Source organism: Vipera berus (assembly GCF_964194415.1).
Source record: "Vipera berus genome assembly, chromosome: 6".
NCBI lineage: Eukaryota > Metazoa > Chordata > Lepidosauria > Squamata > Viperidae > Vipera > Vipera berus.
In genome coordinates, this window is record NC_138208.1 from 61,001,154 (window position 1) to 61,018,054 (window position 16,901).

Here is a 16,901-nt window from a genome sequence, read left to right on the forward strand (position 1 = left end):
CTAGGACTGACAGGAGTCTTCTCCAGCACCATAGTTCAAAGGCTTCAATTCTTTGGCGCTCAGCCTTTTTTATGGTCCAGCTTTCACTGCCATACATTGGAACTGGGAAGACCATAACCTTGACTATACTCACTTTTGTTGGCAGGGTGATGTCTCTGCTTTTTAGTGTGCTGTCTAGATTTGCCATGGCTTTCCTCCCCAGAAACAAGTGTCTTTTAATTTCTTGGCTGCAGTTCCCGTCTGTGGTGATCTAGGAGCCCAGGAAAATAAAATCTGTCACTACCTCCATTTCTTCCCCATCTATTTGCCAGGAATTGAGAGGGCCGGATGCCATGATCTTGGTTTTCTTAATGTTTAGTTTCAACCCAACTTTTGCACTCTCCTTCTTCACTCGCAAGAAGAAGCTCTTTAGTTCCTCTTCACTTTCTGCCATTAGAGTGGTATCATCTGCATATCTTAGGTTGTTGATATTTCTCCCAGCAATCTTAATTCCAACTTTTGATTCATCTAGACCTGCTTTCTCATGATGTGCTCTGCATATAAATTAAACAGGCAGGGTGACAGTATACAGCCTTGCTAAACTCCTTTCCCAATTTTGAACCAATCAGTGGTTCCGTGTCCAGTTCTCACTGTTGCTTCTTGACCCGCATATAGGTTCCTCAAGAGACAAATGAGATGGTCTGGTATTGCCATCTCTTTCAGAACTTGCCACAGTTTGTTGTGATCCACACAATTAAATGCTTTAGCATAGTCAATGAAGCAGAAGTAGATGTTTTTCTGGAACTCCCTAGCTTTCTCCATGATCCAGCGTATGTTGGCAATTTGATCTCTAGTTCCTCTGCCTCTTTGAAATCCTGCCTGTACTTCTGGTAGTTCTTGATCCACATACTGCTGGAGTGTAGCTTGTAGGATTTTAAGCATAACTTTATAAGCATGTGAAATGAGTGCAATGGTGCGATAGTTTGAACATTCTTTTGCACTGCCTTTCTTTGGAATTGGAATGTAAACTGATCTTTTCCAATCCTGGGGCCACTGTTGAGTTTTCCAAATTTGCTGGCAAATTGAGTGTAACACTTTTATTGCATCGTCTTTTAAGATTTTGAATAGCTCAGCTGGAATACTGTCACCTGCACTAGCTTTGTTGTTGTTCAGCTTTCCTAAGGCCCACTTCACTTCACATTCTAGGATGTGAAGCCCCCCATGATGATAAGGACATCATTTTCTGGTGTTAGTTCTATAAGGTGCTGTAGGGCTTCGTAGAACCGGTCAATTTCATCCTCTTCAGCACTGGTGGTTGGGGCATAGAGTTGGTCTATTGTGATATTGAATGGCTTGCCTTGGATTCGAACTGAGATCATTCTGTCATTTTGGGGATTGTATCCCAGTATTGCTTTTCCTACTCTTTTATTGACTATGAAGGCTACTCCATTTCTTCTGAGGGATTCTTGCCCGCAGTAGTATACCTGATTGGTATCTGAATTAAATTCACCTATTCCTGTCAATTTTAGCTCGCTGATTCCTAAGATGTCGATGTTCAGTCTTGTCATCTCTTGTTTGACCACATCCATTTTTCCTTGATTCATAGATCTTACATTCCAGGTTCCTATGGAGAAAAAATCTTTACAGCATCGGACTTTCCTTTCACCACCAGATACATCCACAGCTGAGCGTCCTTTTGTCTTTGGCCCAGTCGCTACATTCTTTCAGGCGCTACTAATACTAGCCCTCTGCTCTTCCCCAGTAGCATATTGGACGCCTTCCGACTTGAGGGGGGTCATCTTTCAGCATCATATCTTTTTTCCTTTTGGTACTGTCCATGGGGTTTTCATGGCAAAGATACTGGAGTGGGTTGCCATTTCCTTCTCCACTGGATCACGTTTTGTCAGAACTCTCTGCTATGACCTGTCCATCTTGGGTGGCCCTGCACGGCATAGCTCATAGCTTCATTGAATTACGCAAGCCCCTTCACCACATCAAGGCAGTAATCTATGAAGGGGATACAGCAATACTAACTTTCAAATGGATTAACACAAAACCATTATTTCCAGAGTAGTTTGTATTTTGGAAACCTAACTGGAAGTCAAATCAACACAATTGACCAGTCACACATAAATTCAGGGACCTTGGGCACCATTACATAACATTACAATGGTTTACATTAATTATTCCAGGCAAAATATCAGTTATCTGCAGTTTCAGTTATTGTTACTCCCACTGAACAAGTTATTTTTTAATCAATAGTTGTTATTTGAATATTTTAATTTTTAAATCATGGTAGCTAATGAAGGGCTAGAATTATTTTCTTCCTAAAGCTTTATGCATTTATCTAATATTTTTATGTTTGTGCACTTTAATGTTCATTAACAGAATCTACATAAAGAATATTCTGAGAAGTAAAAGTAAATGAATATACAACAGCATTTTTAAACATAGAAAAATTAAATACAATAAAAACATCAGAAAGGAGGGAGGGAAAAAAATTAGCAGCTAAATCCAAGAGCATCCATGGGTTAACTTAGCTATGATGTCATTTCTTATTGAAAAACTGGGTAGCAATCTACTGCTCCACAGAAATCATGTCTGTTGGGAAAGGGTTTGATGACACTGCACAATGTATGCAGAAACAAAACCATAAAAATCCCACAATTACATTATTCTTTCCAAACTGGTATGTTGTAGTGAATTACTAACACACTCTGATTAATCCATTGGTGAAACTGACAGTGCTACGGTATATTTAGATCAGGATGCAAAATAATAATTTCCCACTGAAAGAAAAAAGTAATCAGTATCCAGTTGCAACTGTTTATGTTGGTGGCCATGAGCTTGGTATCCTTCATTAGACTCATATAATTATAGAGCTGAAAGGAACCTTGACGGTCTTCTAATCCAGGGGTCCCCAACTTTTAGGGCTTGGTGGCCCATCGGGGGGGGGGGGAGAGGGGAACTAGCCCATGCAAGCAGTGTGCTAGTGTGTTCATGCAAGTGCTGGCCTGCCACTCATGTGAGTCAAGCTGCACACATGCTAGACCGCCACTCGTACAAGTCGAGCTGCATGTGTACCTGCCCACCACTTGTGCGACCCACTTCCAAACCAGCCATGGCTTTGTAGTGGGCTGTGGCCCAGGAGCTGGGGACCCCTTATTCTAGTCCAACCTCTGCCCAAGGCAGGAGTCCTTATATCATCCCAGACAAGTGGCTGTCCAATTTTTTCTTGAAAACCTCCAGTGAATGAGTACTCATAACTCTGGGAGGCAAGTTGTTCCACTGATTAATCATTCTCACTGTCAGAAAATTCCTCCTTATTTCCAGGTTGGATCTCCCTCTGATGAGCTTCCACCCACTGTTTCTTGTCCTCTCCTCAGGTGTTATGTAGAATAAATTGACCCTTCATCTCTATGACCACTCTTCCAGTATTGGAAGATTGCTTTCATGTCTCCCCTAAGCCTTCACTTCATTAGGCTAAGCACACCTAGTTCCCTTAACTATTTAACCTGCAAGACCACTTATCATCTTTGTTGCTCTTCTATGCATTTTTTCTAGGATCTCAGCATCTTTCTTGTATTGTGGGAACCAGGCATGTGGACACAGTCTTTGAAATATGGCCTCATTAGTGCAACATAGAGTAGTACTATCACTTCCTGTGATCTTGACTGCATTGCCTTTTTTTAGCAGCTGCAGCATACTGCTGACTCATACTTGAGTCACTAGGGCACCTCAATGCCTCTCATAAGCACTCCTATTGAGCCAGGTACTGACTATCATGTATTTGTATCTTTGGTTTTTCCTGCCTAATTCCAGCTCAGTTAGGTCCTTGTCACTGATTAACTTATATGCAGAGCACATAGTCAATCTGATTTCTGTGTTGAAAGTCTGGTGATGTCCATGTGTAGAGCCGTCTCTTGGGTTGTTGGAAAAGAGTGTTTGCTATGACCATCGTATTCTCTTGACAAAATTCTATCAGCCTGTGCTTTGCTTCATTTTATACTCCAATGCCAAACTTGCCTGTTATTCCAGTTATCTTTTGTCTTCCTACTTTAGCATTCCAATCCCCCATGATGATAAGTACATCATTTTTTGGTGTTAGTTCTATAAGGTGCTATAGGGCTTCATAGAACCGGTCAATTTCATCCTCTTCAGCACTGGTGGTTGGGGCATAGACTTGGACTATTGTGATATGAATGGCTTGCCTTGGATTCAAACTGAGATCATTCTGTCATTTTGAGGATTGTATCCCAGTATTGCTTTTCCTACTCTTTTATTGACTATGAAGGCTACTCCATTTCTTCTGAAGGATTCTTGCCTGCAGTAGTATACCTGATGGTCATCTGAATTAAATTCACCCATTCCTGTCCATTTTAGTTCGCTGATTCCTAAGATGTCCATGTTCAGTCTTGTCATCTCTTGTTTGACCACATCCAGCTTGCCTTGATTCATGGATCTTACATTCCAGGTTCCTATGGAGAAAAAATCTTTGCAGCATCTGACTTTCCTTTCACCACCAGATACATCCACAGCTGAGTGTCCTTTCGGCTTTAGCCCAGTCGCTTCAATCTTTCTGGGGCTACTAGTATAGCCCTCTGCTCTTCCCCAGTAGCATATTGGACACCTTCCAACTTGAGGAGGTCATCTTCCAGCGTCATATCTTTTTTCCTTTTGGTACTGTCCATAGGGTTTTCATGGGAAAGATACTGGAGTGGGTTGCCATTTTCCTCTCCAGTAGATCACATTTTGTCAGAACTCTCTGCTATGACCTGCCCGTCTTGGGTGGCCCTGTACGGCATAGCTCATAGTTTCATTGAATTATGCAAGCCCCTTTGCCATGACAAGGCAATAATCCATGAAGGGGAATTATGTGAATGCTCTCCTCCTATTAATACAATCTGATATTGTGTTTACCATTTTAGAAGATTCATATTCAGTTAGTAATCAGCTAACAGCTTCATATGTTTATAAGTTAATGATAATTAATGTGGTTAATGTGATTCTAGTAGCAGTTACCAAGGGGAGTCTGATTATTTTATGGCATGGCATGGTTTTAATTGGTTTCATCATTTTATGGATATGGATATGGAAGTAAATCCTAAACTAAACCACCAGAATTAGTGGTTTATAATTCCCTGTAGAATTAGTGGTATCTTATAATAATAACTAAATTAGGAACATATGCCTCATGTCTATGCATTTTTATTTTTGTCTTAAGTGGAGCATTTTGCATTTGATTCCATAAAAATTCATTATACAATTTTCAAGTCATTTCTCTAACCCTCAGGCTCATTTAGAACTTTGTTTCTATTTTTTAAAGTATTGTGTGTTATCTGCAGTTTTAAAAAAATCAAAGTTTTTATTGTAAGAGGAAAAAAGAATAAATGGAGGATCCAAAAATAAATTATATAAGTATTTAAAAGGTAAAGGTAAAGGTTCCCCCGCACATGCGTGCTAGTCGTTTCCGACTCTAGGGGCCGGTGCTCATCTCCGTTTCATAGCCGAAGAACCAGCGCTTGTCCGAGGACGTCTCCGTGGTCATGTGGCCGGCATGACTAGACGCCAAAGGCGCACGGAACGCTGTTACCTTTCCACCGTAGTGGTCCCTATTTTTCTACTTGCATTTTGACGTGCTTTCGAACTGCTAGGTTGGCAGAAGCTGGGACGAGTAACAGGCACTCACTCTGCTACGCGGCACTCGGGATTCGACCCGCCAAACTGCCGACCTTCCGGTCGACAAGTTCAGCGTCCTAACCCACTGAGCCACCGCGTCCCATATAAGTATTTACAAAATGTTAAAAGGTAAAACATCTCACTTTTATTCTTACAAGTAACATTGAATTTGAATAGTTATAATCATTTATCAGCCTGGCATTTTAAGAACTATTAGAAATCAAAACTAGCAAAACCAGCCATTTTTACTTTTATAATCAAATTAATAAAAACATAAGATATAAGAATTTCTAATTAATCTGAAGTAACCCATATAAGCTGATCACATATCTAATATTTTAAATTTTTGCTATAAAAAAACCTGAAATTTGAGTGACAGAAATCTCTGTGCAGAATTAGTCCATAAATAATTTTGAAATTAAGTTAGTATCAGATTTATCCTTTTAGCTATCAAATTATTTTTTACATTGATAACATATTCCCCAAACTTAATCTGCCGGTCCTCTAGTGAAGAAATTGAATATAAGTGAAGAAATTGAATATAAGTTATTTATAGGAATAAAAAGCTTTCACTTAACAGAAAAACAACTGCCATGAAGAGGAAATAATTGTTCAAAATTTGATTCATCCTATGGTGAATCTTCTTCTACCTGTGTTACACGGCCACCAGATTTGTAATAATTATCTGGATTATTCTTACATTTCTACCAGGATTTTGAATATGTATTATCTATTTTAGCAATCAATAGTGGAGTAACATATTTATGAAAAACATGCCAATTATCTCTGAATGGTTTTGATACTTATCTTCTGTTGATATGCCCATTGTTTCATCTCGATGGTACTGTTAAATTCCTCTTTCATTTAATCATACAATTTTTGACTAGCTGAATTTCTGAATCACATTTCATAGTACCTTAATACAATATATACTGCATAACCTAATGTTGCAGGTGGTCCAATCTGTAAGTCAGTTCAAAATTATCTTAATTATTTAGCTTAACATTTTATATAGCAAATAGATCTTGTTCTTCTGCACCTTGAAGAATGTTGAGTTTGATCTTCAGTATTTTATTTGAAAAAAATAAACTTATTAATTTGTCTTTGTCATTCACTAATGTAATTCTTTAATTCTTATTGGGGCCATTTGAAATAAAGAAATAATATGTGCTAAGATATTTTTTGGCTTCCGGGTGGCAAGGCTTCGCCGCAGGCAGCCATTGTGGCTGTCAGCCCCGTTGTCTCCGTGGAGCCGCCGAAAACAGCGCCGATCAGCTGTTTTGACGGCTCGGAAGCCCGCTCCTCGGGAGAAGAGGAGGGGGTGAGCCCTCAGGTAGGGGTAGAGCTCTCCGGGGCCGCCAGAGCTAAAATTCTGGCGGCTGAAGGATTGAGCCCCCCCGAAGCCTGAGCTTGCTCCGGACTGCGGGGCGCCTCTGCTCCGGGCTTTTGGAGCAGAGCAGGGCATCAGCAACCATCCCTGCCAGCAAGAGAGAACTTTAGAGAACTTGGATGCAGGCAGAGCGATACAGGAGAATCAGGTGAAAGTGAATTTATGATCTTTAACTCGGTGGATTTTGTGGAGTTTGATGAAAGTGAAAGTGTGTAGCAGGCAATAGTGGGTGAAAATGGCTGCCAAATCTTCAAAAGTTCCTAGAAGTGCGGGGGCTTCTCCGGTGCAGCAATCTTCGTTACAAGCTTTAATGCCCCCCCTCTGCACCTGCACCTGTACCAACTTTTACAGTTAAAGACTTGCAGGATGTTTTGCAAGAGGCTATGAAAAAGCAATCTCAACAATTAGTTGAACTTATGGATGAGAAGCTTACAGAACCTATGGATGAGAAGTTAACAGAAATAAGGGCAGACATCTTACTTGCATTTCAAGGCACGGCTGTGTGCATAGAACGCTTGGACGAGAGAGTGGAAGATCTCAGCCAAAATAATATCAGATTAGATGCAAAAATGATAGAGACTGAAAATGTGGTGGAGAAAATTGACGATGATTTGACCTTGGTACAGTACCACGAGATGGAGTTCACTGTGAGAATCAGAGGCTTAAAAGAGGATCCTAAGGAAAATTTGAAAAAAATAGTTTCCGAGGCTTTGGAAGGTGTTTTGGGGCGACCAGCAGATGCAATTATGGAGGACATAGACAAAATTTTCCGTGTTAACTCGTGGATTGCAAGACAAAGGAAATTACCCAGAGATGTGGTGGTTTATTTTACAAAGAGAGTAATAAGAAATGAGGTTATTCAAGCCTTTTACAATAATAAATTTGCAATTGCTGAACAAGAAGTTTTGATTTTAAAAGAGATCCCTCCAAGAATCTTAAGGAGAAGGAAGGAATTTGCCTTTTTGGCACAAGAATTAAGACGACGAGATATTAAGTTTAGATGGGAGATACCAGTGGGTATGGTGGTGATGCATGAAGGCACAAGACATCGTCTTATTACAGTGCTGCAGGCACGTGATTTTTATAGTAATGTTTTAAAAGCAGTCCCCATACCACTTTTGGAATCTACAAACAAGAATGGTGAGGGAGAGTCTCAATCACGCAGTGAGAATTTACAAGGTGCTGAAGGAACAACGCAGATGAAAGAGAAAGCTGCAGGAGTGGATCAAATTTCAGTATCATCGGAGGAGGTTAGAGATCAGAGAATGACACGTGCTGCTTCGAGACGAATGAGATGAGAGCAAGAACAAGAACAGCAGAAAGTCATTATGGCACCTCCAAAACTTACTTATAGTGAAGCTGTGGGAGGAGCGCGACCTAAGAGAGTGCAGGTGATTTTGGAAGAAGCGCTCCAAAAGCTTCAGGTTGCGAAAAATGGCGACAAAGTTTCTAACCTGGAATGTTAATGGCTTAAATTCACCACAGAAGAGAAAGAAAGTTTTTCAATATTTAAAACAATTTAAGAATGATGTTATTTGTTTACAAGAAACACATATTAGAGTTACGGACCAAAAGTATTTGTTAAACTCAAGACTGGGTACACAATTTATTGCTTCCGCAATGGATAAGAAAAATGGAGTGGTTGTTTATGTTAAGAATACCTTGACAGCGGCGTTAATTGAAGCAGATAAACAAGGAAGATATGTTATAATTGAACTGTTAATAGAAGGCAAGAAAACGCTTTTGGTTGGATTATATGCCCCTAATCAACAACAAGCAGACTTTTATAGTTTATTACACAGCAAGATTACTCAGTGGGATTATAAATCTTGTATTTTTATGGGGGACTGGAACGGCGTTTTGGATGTACAAATGGACAAAGGGTTTTTTTTAAAAAGTACTCCAAGTCATGCTAAACTGCCTAAATCTTTTTTTGAAATGAAGGACGATTTGGAACTGCGAGATATTTGGAGAGAAAGAAATTTGCAAGAAAAGGATTATACTTTTTTTTCTGATAGACATCAATCTTTTTCTAGGATTGACTTTATATTAATTACTAATGATTTCTTTTCTAGGATTAAGAAGATTAAGATTTGTCCAAGAACTATGTCTGATCATAGTCCAGTCTGGTTAGAGATAGAAAAAGATAATAGGGATAGGCGCTCCTGGCGCTTAAATGAGAATTTGTTTAGAAATCAGGAAAATGTGGAAGAGTGTAAAAAACAGATGAAGGATTTTTTAAAAATTAATATGCATAAAGGTACTTCTATTTAAATGGTCTGGGATGCTAGTAAAGCTTATATGAGAGGTGTATTAATATATTTGAACAACAAATATAGACGCAATTTGGAATTTAGGAGGAAAGAATTAGAGAATGAAATTAGGGAAAAAGAAAAGGCTTTAATTTTGAATCCATCGGATGTGAAGATTAAAGAGGTAATTTATTAAGGGGACAGTTTGACAAGTTGATGGCTGATCAAGTGGCAACTAACTTACGGTATGTTAGACATAATATTTTTTGCAATGCCAATAAACCAGGTAGATGGTTAGCTTATTTGTTAAGGAAGAAGCAAAGGGCTTTTAATATAGATAGAATAGAACATAAGGGTAAGGTAGTGTACCAGCAGAGCCTTATCAAAAAGACTTTTGTTGATTTTTATTCTAAGTTGTATGCTAGAGATAAGATTAGCGAGGCAGATATTGATGATTATTTGATGGAAGCTAATATTCCTGTTCTCACACAAGAACAAAAGGAAGAGATGAACCAATTGATAACTGAGGAAGAAATTTTTTCAGCAATTAAACAATTGAAAGTGGGTAAAGCGCCAGGTACGGATGGATTGACTGCTGTGTATTATAAAAATTTACAGTTAGAGATGGCAAAGCCATTAAGGGAATTGTTTCAGACAATTCAAATGGGAGGAGGGGTGCCTCCGTCTTGGAAAACTGCTTTTATTTCTTTGATTCTGAAGGAAGACCAGGATGTCACCCAAGCAAAAAATTATAGGCCAATATCACTTTTGAACACGGACTACAAGATATTTGCTAAGGTTTTAGCTAACAGATTAATGAGGGTATTGCAACAAGTAATTCATGGTGATCAAACTGGGTTTATAAGTGGTAGACAAATGAAGAACAATGTGAGGCATATAGTTAATTTGTTGGAATTTTTGGAAAGAAACAATCAGATCCCTGCAGCGTTGATCTTTTTGGATGCTGAAAAAGCCTTTGACCAATTGGATTGGCAATTCTTGTTGAAAGTATAAGATAAAATGAAATTTGGGGATAAATTTTTACAACCAATTAGAGCATTATATCAAAAGCAAACAGCCCGCATAATAGTTAATAATAGTTTGACGGAAGTATGTAACATTAAAAAGGGTACAAGGCAGGGGTGCCCGTTGTCACCCTTATTATTTGTTTTAACATTGGAGATATTATTGATTAAAATACGGGGTTCGGACAAAATTAAGGGAATTCAAATTAGAGATCAGGATTATAGATTGAGGGCGTTTGCAGATGATCTGGTTGTTACAGTGACTCAGCCTGAAGACTCAGTTGTAGAACTGATGGAGATAATAATGCAATATGGGAAAGTTTCTGGATTTAAGGTTAACATACAAAAAACTAAAATGTTGTCTAAGAATATGACAGTATCACGAAAGTCTGTTTTAGAAGAGCTAACAGGATTTGAAATAGTTAAAAGGGTTAAATATTTGGGGAAATATTTGTCACCCTCAAATGTAAAGTTATATAAAAATAATTATGAAAAGTTATGGGGAAAAGTTCAAAAAGAATTGGATAGCTGGAAAAAACTACAATTATCTTTACTGGGAAGAATTGCAGCTGTGAAAATGAATGTTTTGCCAAAATTTTTATTTTTATTTCAAATGATACCTATACTTAAAAAGGATTCAAACTTGGAGGAATGGCAAAAAGGTATTAATAAATTTGTTTGGGCAGGGAAAAGGCCACGAGTTAAATTTAAGATTATACAGGATACGCGTGAAAGAGGTGGTCTTAAAATGCCTAATTTTAAACTATATTATGAAGCTGCTGCTTTGTCAGCGATAAGTGATTGGTTTAATTTAACGCAAGGGAGATTATTAAATCTTGAAGGCCATGATTTGTTATTTGGTTGGCATGCATATTTATTGTATGATAAGAAGGTGGATAATGTGTTTAAGGTACATATTTTAAAGCATGCTCTGTTGCGAGTTTGGAAAAAGTATAGACACAAGTTGAATTATAAGATACCTATATGGGCAATACCGAAACACGCAATAGAAAATATAAGTGTTGGGTTTAAACATGATGTGACTACATATAAGGAAATTTTAAGTTTGGAAAGGAATGTATGGCAATTAAAGCCATATAATATTTTAAGAGAAGATTGTACAAACTTGGTTTCAGTATGGGCAATTACAGGCCAGGTGGAAGGAAGACCAGAAAATTGGTTTTTCAACGATTGATGAAAATTTGGTAAAGCAAATTAGAGATCAAGGTCAAGCACATATTGAAAGGATATATCTTGCATTGATAGAAATTGATTCAGAGACAGAACTTGTTAAAGACTGTATGATAAAGTGGGCTCAGAATTTTCAAGAAGTCATTACAATGGATACTTGGGAAAAGATTTGGGTGAGAAATGTAAAGTTTACTCAGGCTCAGAACTTAAGAGAGAATTTTTATAAAATGTTTTATAGGTGGCATTTAGATCCTAAAAAATTAGCAAGTATGTATCCGAACTGCCAGCCCAAATGTTGGAGGTGTGGCGGTGAAGATGCAACGTATTTTCATATATGGTGGACCTGTAAAAAGGTTAAAGCTTTTTGGATTAAAATTTGGTGGAACATGCAAAAGATATTTAAGAAAAGGATAAAGTTTTGTCCGCAATTGTTTTTACTGGGCATTATTACTGATACTACTGTTGTGGACACTAAGCTGATGTTGAACTTAATTACGGCAGCGAGACTTTTAATAGCGCAATATTGGAAGAAGGAAGAACTGCCGACTATATAAGAATGGACTTTAAAAGTTTCCAACCTGGCGGAAATGGCAAAGATCTCAGCGTATTTGAAAGACCAGTCGCAACAGAGATATATTGTGGAGTGGAGAAGATGGATTGATTATATCCAGAATAAATATGGGACTAAAAAGTTTCATTTAGCATTTGAATAAGTATTGATGTGATATTTAAATTGCTTGTAGTTAGTTTATAAGAGTTAAAGTGCGATAGATTTAGTATTATATTGTTGTTTGCATAAGGTAGACTATGATTGTTTGTATATTTATACCCTGTATTGAGCTCTGGGAAGTCGGGGAGGGGGGAGGGGGAGGGGAGGGAGGTGTTGGGGAGGGTTGGGGAGAGGGGAGGGGGTTGGGAGGGGTTTTGTCTTTTTAAAAAATGTATTGTAAAACTTTTCAATAAAAAAAAGATAATTCATTTTTATTATTGTTATTTTTTCTAGCCAAGATAGATTTCGCCTTTTCCATCTTAATATATCAGCCATTATATTTTTCCAGATTAATGATGTTGATGTTGTTTGTATATTTATACCCTGTATTGAGCTCTGGGAAGTCGGGGAGGGGGGAGGGGGAGGGGAGGGAGGTGTTGGGGAGGGTTGGGGAGAGGGGAGGGGGTTGGGAGGGGTTTTGTCTTTTTAAAAAATGTATTGTAAAACTTTTCAATAAAAAAAAGATAATTCATTTTTATTATTGTTATTTTTTCTAGCCAAGATAGATTTCGCCTTTTCCATCTTAATATATCAGCCATTATATTTTTCCAGATTAATGATGTTGATGATGATAGGTGAATAAAAATGCTAGATCCAGTCTAAACATCTGGCTGACTATGTGATGAGTCATAATAATAGCTAAATAATGGTGAAGTCCTAAACTTAAGCTGAAGGAACTGGATGAGCTTCAATCTGTTACTAGAATCTATCACAATACTGAAGCCAGTCTTGGACTGGATGAAACTACTTACCACTATGGACTGGGTGGGAGAGAACTCACAGATTGTGGTGAGAGATAAGAATAATCACTAAATAAGTCTTGAATTATGCTTTCAAACAGGAGAGTGACTTGTAAGGAAATGTATTTTTCATTACAGCAGTATCTGTAGCTCTAATTTAAATTTAGTCTTGCTGTCAGAACTATGGCTATTAGAATTACAGCTCTATTCCAAAAGTATCTTGGTATGCAATAAATATTGATCACTTAAACCTACTAATTTTAACTACTTTTGCCTTTGAATTTTAAAATGGACAATGCTTTGTGGTTGAAAATACAATTTATAATTATAGACAAAAGATCTTATGTAGTTTGCCATTTCATCCTGCATTTACATGCAAGTTACTCAGAATCAGTACAAACAAGCCTCAGCTTCTCCTCGGAATCTCTCCTCTAAGTCTTTTCCATAATCTTTCTTCGGCCTGAACGCCTTATGTGTAAAATTTCTGCCCTGCCTCTCTTATTCCTTTCACACTTGTGGGTGTGCCACTTCTGAATAGCCTTGCTTCAAAAATGAAGAGAAATATTGTCTCCAAAGAATAAACAAAAGAACTGCCCAGTTGCTCCTACAATGGCTAAATATACAATTATTTAACTGACATATAGCAGAGACAGAGAGAGGGACAAAAAGGGTGGTGGTGAGAGAGATCCTTAATGAAAGATATTGAAAGACTAAGGCCGTCTTTTGAAGAAGACTGGACTTGCTATATAACAGAGCACCTGTGGTGAAATATTTATCATAACCAGGTTATCCCAAGTTCAAGGAATTTTAATTTTTCACAAACTCTTTTGTAAAATACAGTGGCAATGTTGATACTAGGTAGCTATGGGAATAAAACAGAAAAAGAGAAAAATAATAATAAAAAGTTCCTACCGGTAATTTAAAAAAGATTCTATTGCTGTTATAACAGTCAAATAATTTTGAAAAGAGAATTGCATTTTAGAAGATGTGAAACAATAATTTATGTGCTTCCAAATGTGTTTAGAATGAATATCTGTATGTAGCTCCCACCCAATTCTTACACTGTATTTGGCATCAGAATTGGCAGGACCAACCTGATCTCTAGTACACGTATCTTTCTGTAAAAAATGTGAAGTGGGATTGACTCAAAATATATTGACTTGCTTAATGTCTGTGTCTGAATAGAGATTTAAATCTGGATTTTTATGTGGTTTTTTTTTAATTCCATTTATATCCCGCCCTTCTCCGAAGACTCAGGGCGGCTTACAAGCTTAGCAGTAGCCTTCATTCTATGTATATGCCTGCTTATTAGGGCTTTCACACACCCCCAAGCGGCATTATTACAAAGTCAGCTTAATTGCCCCCAACAATCTGGGTCCTACAATGTTAGTTTAAAAAAAAAGTTAGTTTAAAACTAACTTTTATCTTTGCACTCACTAGAATGATTGCCAATTTCTTCTGAGTGCATTTTGCATGATATACAGGTAGTTCTCAATTTACAATTACAATTGAGCCTAAAATTTCTCTTGCTAAGTGAAACATTGGTTCAGTGAGTTTTGCCCCATTTTACGACCTTTCTTGCCACAGTTGTTAAGTGAATCACTGCAGTTGTTAAATTAATAATAGGATTGTTAAGTGAGTCTGGATTCCCCATTGACTTTGCTTGTCAGAAAATCACAAAATGTGATCACATGACACCAGGACTCTGCAACCGTCATAAATATGAGTCAGTTGCCAAATATCTGAATTTTGATCATGTGACCATCGGCATACTACAACAGTCATAAGTGCAAAAAACACTTATAAGATCTTGTTAAGATCATGCGTCTGACTTATTCGAGCACGACCTTATACGCTCTCAGGGGGGCCCCCCCATCCTGGGAGCGACCCGCCTTACTTTTTACACCTCCTCTTGATGAAGGGCCCGAGTGTTGGGACCCTGAGAGATGGCTGGGCATGGGTAGGGGCCTCCGATATAAGCCAAATAGGAGGCCCCTGGTTAGTTTTTTGGTTAAATTTTTTAGGAGGTTAGGGAGGGGGGTGGGAACTTCTTTTGGTTGTTCGGATATGGGGGGCAGTCCAGCAACCACTGTTCAGGCCAGGGCCGGGATTGATCGCGGAGGGGAGGAGCGGAGGTCGGTCGCCCCCGGGGCTCCAGGGCAAGTCGTGGGAATGCCTATTCCCACGACGTTAGGGAATGGCAGCAGGTGCAGGAACAGAGGGCCGTATCGACTCCAGGGAAGGCCTCTCCGCTACTTGCAAGCGGTGAGGCGTTCCGACCCTCTTGTTCTACCCCGAGGTCCCGGGAGTGAGGATGTGCAGCCTCCTGAGCTCCGGCTGGTGTACCTGAATGCCAGGTCTGTCGTTAATAAAGCTCCTCTCGTCCGTGACTTGGTCGAGGGTGAGCAGGCGGACCTGGCTTGCATCACGGAGACTTGGTTGGGCCCAGAGGGCGGTATTCCTCTGGCTGATCTCTGCCCACCAGGTTTCCAGGTGCTACACCGGCCTCGGGCTCAGGGTAGGAGTGGGGGAGTGGCTGTTGTTATGAGGGAGACCTTAGCTCCGCGGGAGGCCACCGTTCCGCAGATAGTCGGTTGTGAGTCTCTCTTCTTGAGATGCGGCCCTGGTGCGCAGTTGGGCTTGCTGCTGGTGTACCTTTCGCCTAGTCACGCAGCAGCAGCCCTGCCTGAGCTTCTCGATGTCCTCTCTGGGTTGGTGGTTGAGTTCCCGAAACTTATAGTTTTGGGGGACTTCAATCTACCATCTCTGGGAGGATCATCTGAGTTGGCTCGGGAGTTCATGGCTTCCATGACGGCCATGGACCTGACGCAAGTAATTTCAGGACCGACTCATGAGGGAGGCCACACCCTTGACCTAGTTTTCTTATCTGGGCAGTGGTTAGATGATCTTGGTGGGGGCTCCCCAATTATTATGCCCCTGTCATGGACCGATCATCATCTCCTGCGGCTGGTCTTCCGTTTTGCCACCCCCCGCCGTGGGTGTGTGGAACCAGTTAGATGGTACCGCCCCAGACGCTTAATGGATTCCGCGAGATTCCAGGCAGCGCTGGGGTCCCCACCTGCCTCCCCCACTCACAGCTCGGCAGATGCCTTAGTGGAAGCTTGGGAAAGGGCAGCCACTGAGGCTCTTGACCGAGTTGTACCCTTGCGGCCCCTGACCCGATGCAGATCCCGTCGAGCTCCATGGTTCTCCGCAGAGCTCCGGGAGATGAAGCGCCGGAGACGGGGCCTAGAGAGCGGTTGGAGGTCCAGCCGATCCGAATCCGACCGATTGCGACTAAGAACCCATATTAGGTCTTATCTCGCTGCGATAAGGGTGGCGAGGTCTAATCACTTCTCTACCCTTATCGCGTCCGCAGATAATCGCCCGGCCGCTCTGTTTAGGGTGACTCGCTCCCTCCTTAATCAGGAGGTGAGGGAGGAACCCTTGCAGGGTCGTGCCGAGGAGTTTAACAATTATCTGTCGGACAAAATCACTCGGATTCGGACCGGTCTGGACTCCGACTGGGCAGAGTCTGGCGATCAGGACGCGGGTGGTCTTGTCGATATCACTTGGGAGGAGTTTGATTCTGTGACTCCGGAGGAAGTGGACAGGATTATGGGGAGACTGAGCTCCACCACATGTTTATTGGACCCGTGCCCTTCCTGGCTGATTTATGCAGCCCGGGAGAGGACACGCAGCTGGTTCCAGGCAGTTATATCAGCTTCTTTGAGTGAGGGTAGCTTCCCTGCCGTCTTGAAAGAGGCGGTGGTGAGGCCCCTCCTCAAGAAGCCTGCCTTGGACCCAGCTGTATTGAACAACTTTCGTCCGGTCTCCAACCTTCGCTTTCTTGCGAAGGTTGTTGAGAGTGTGGTG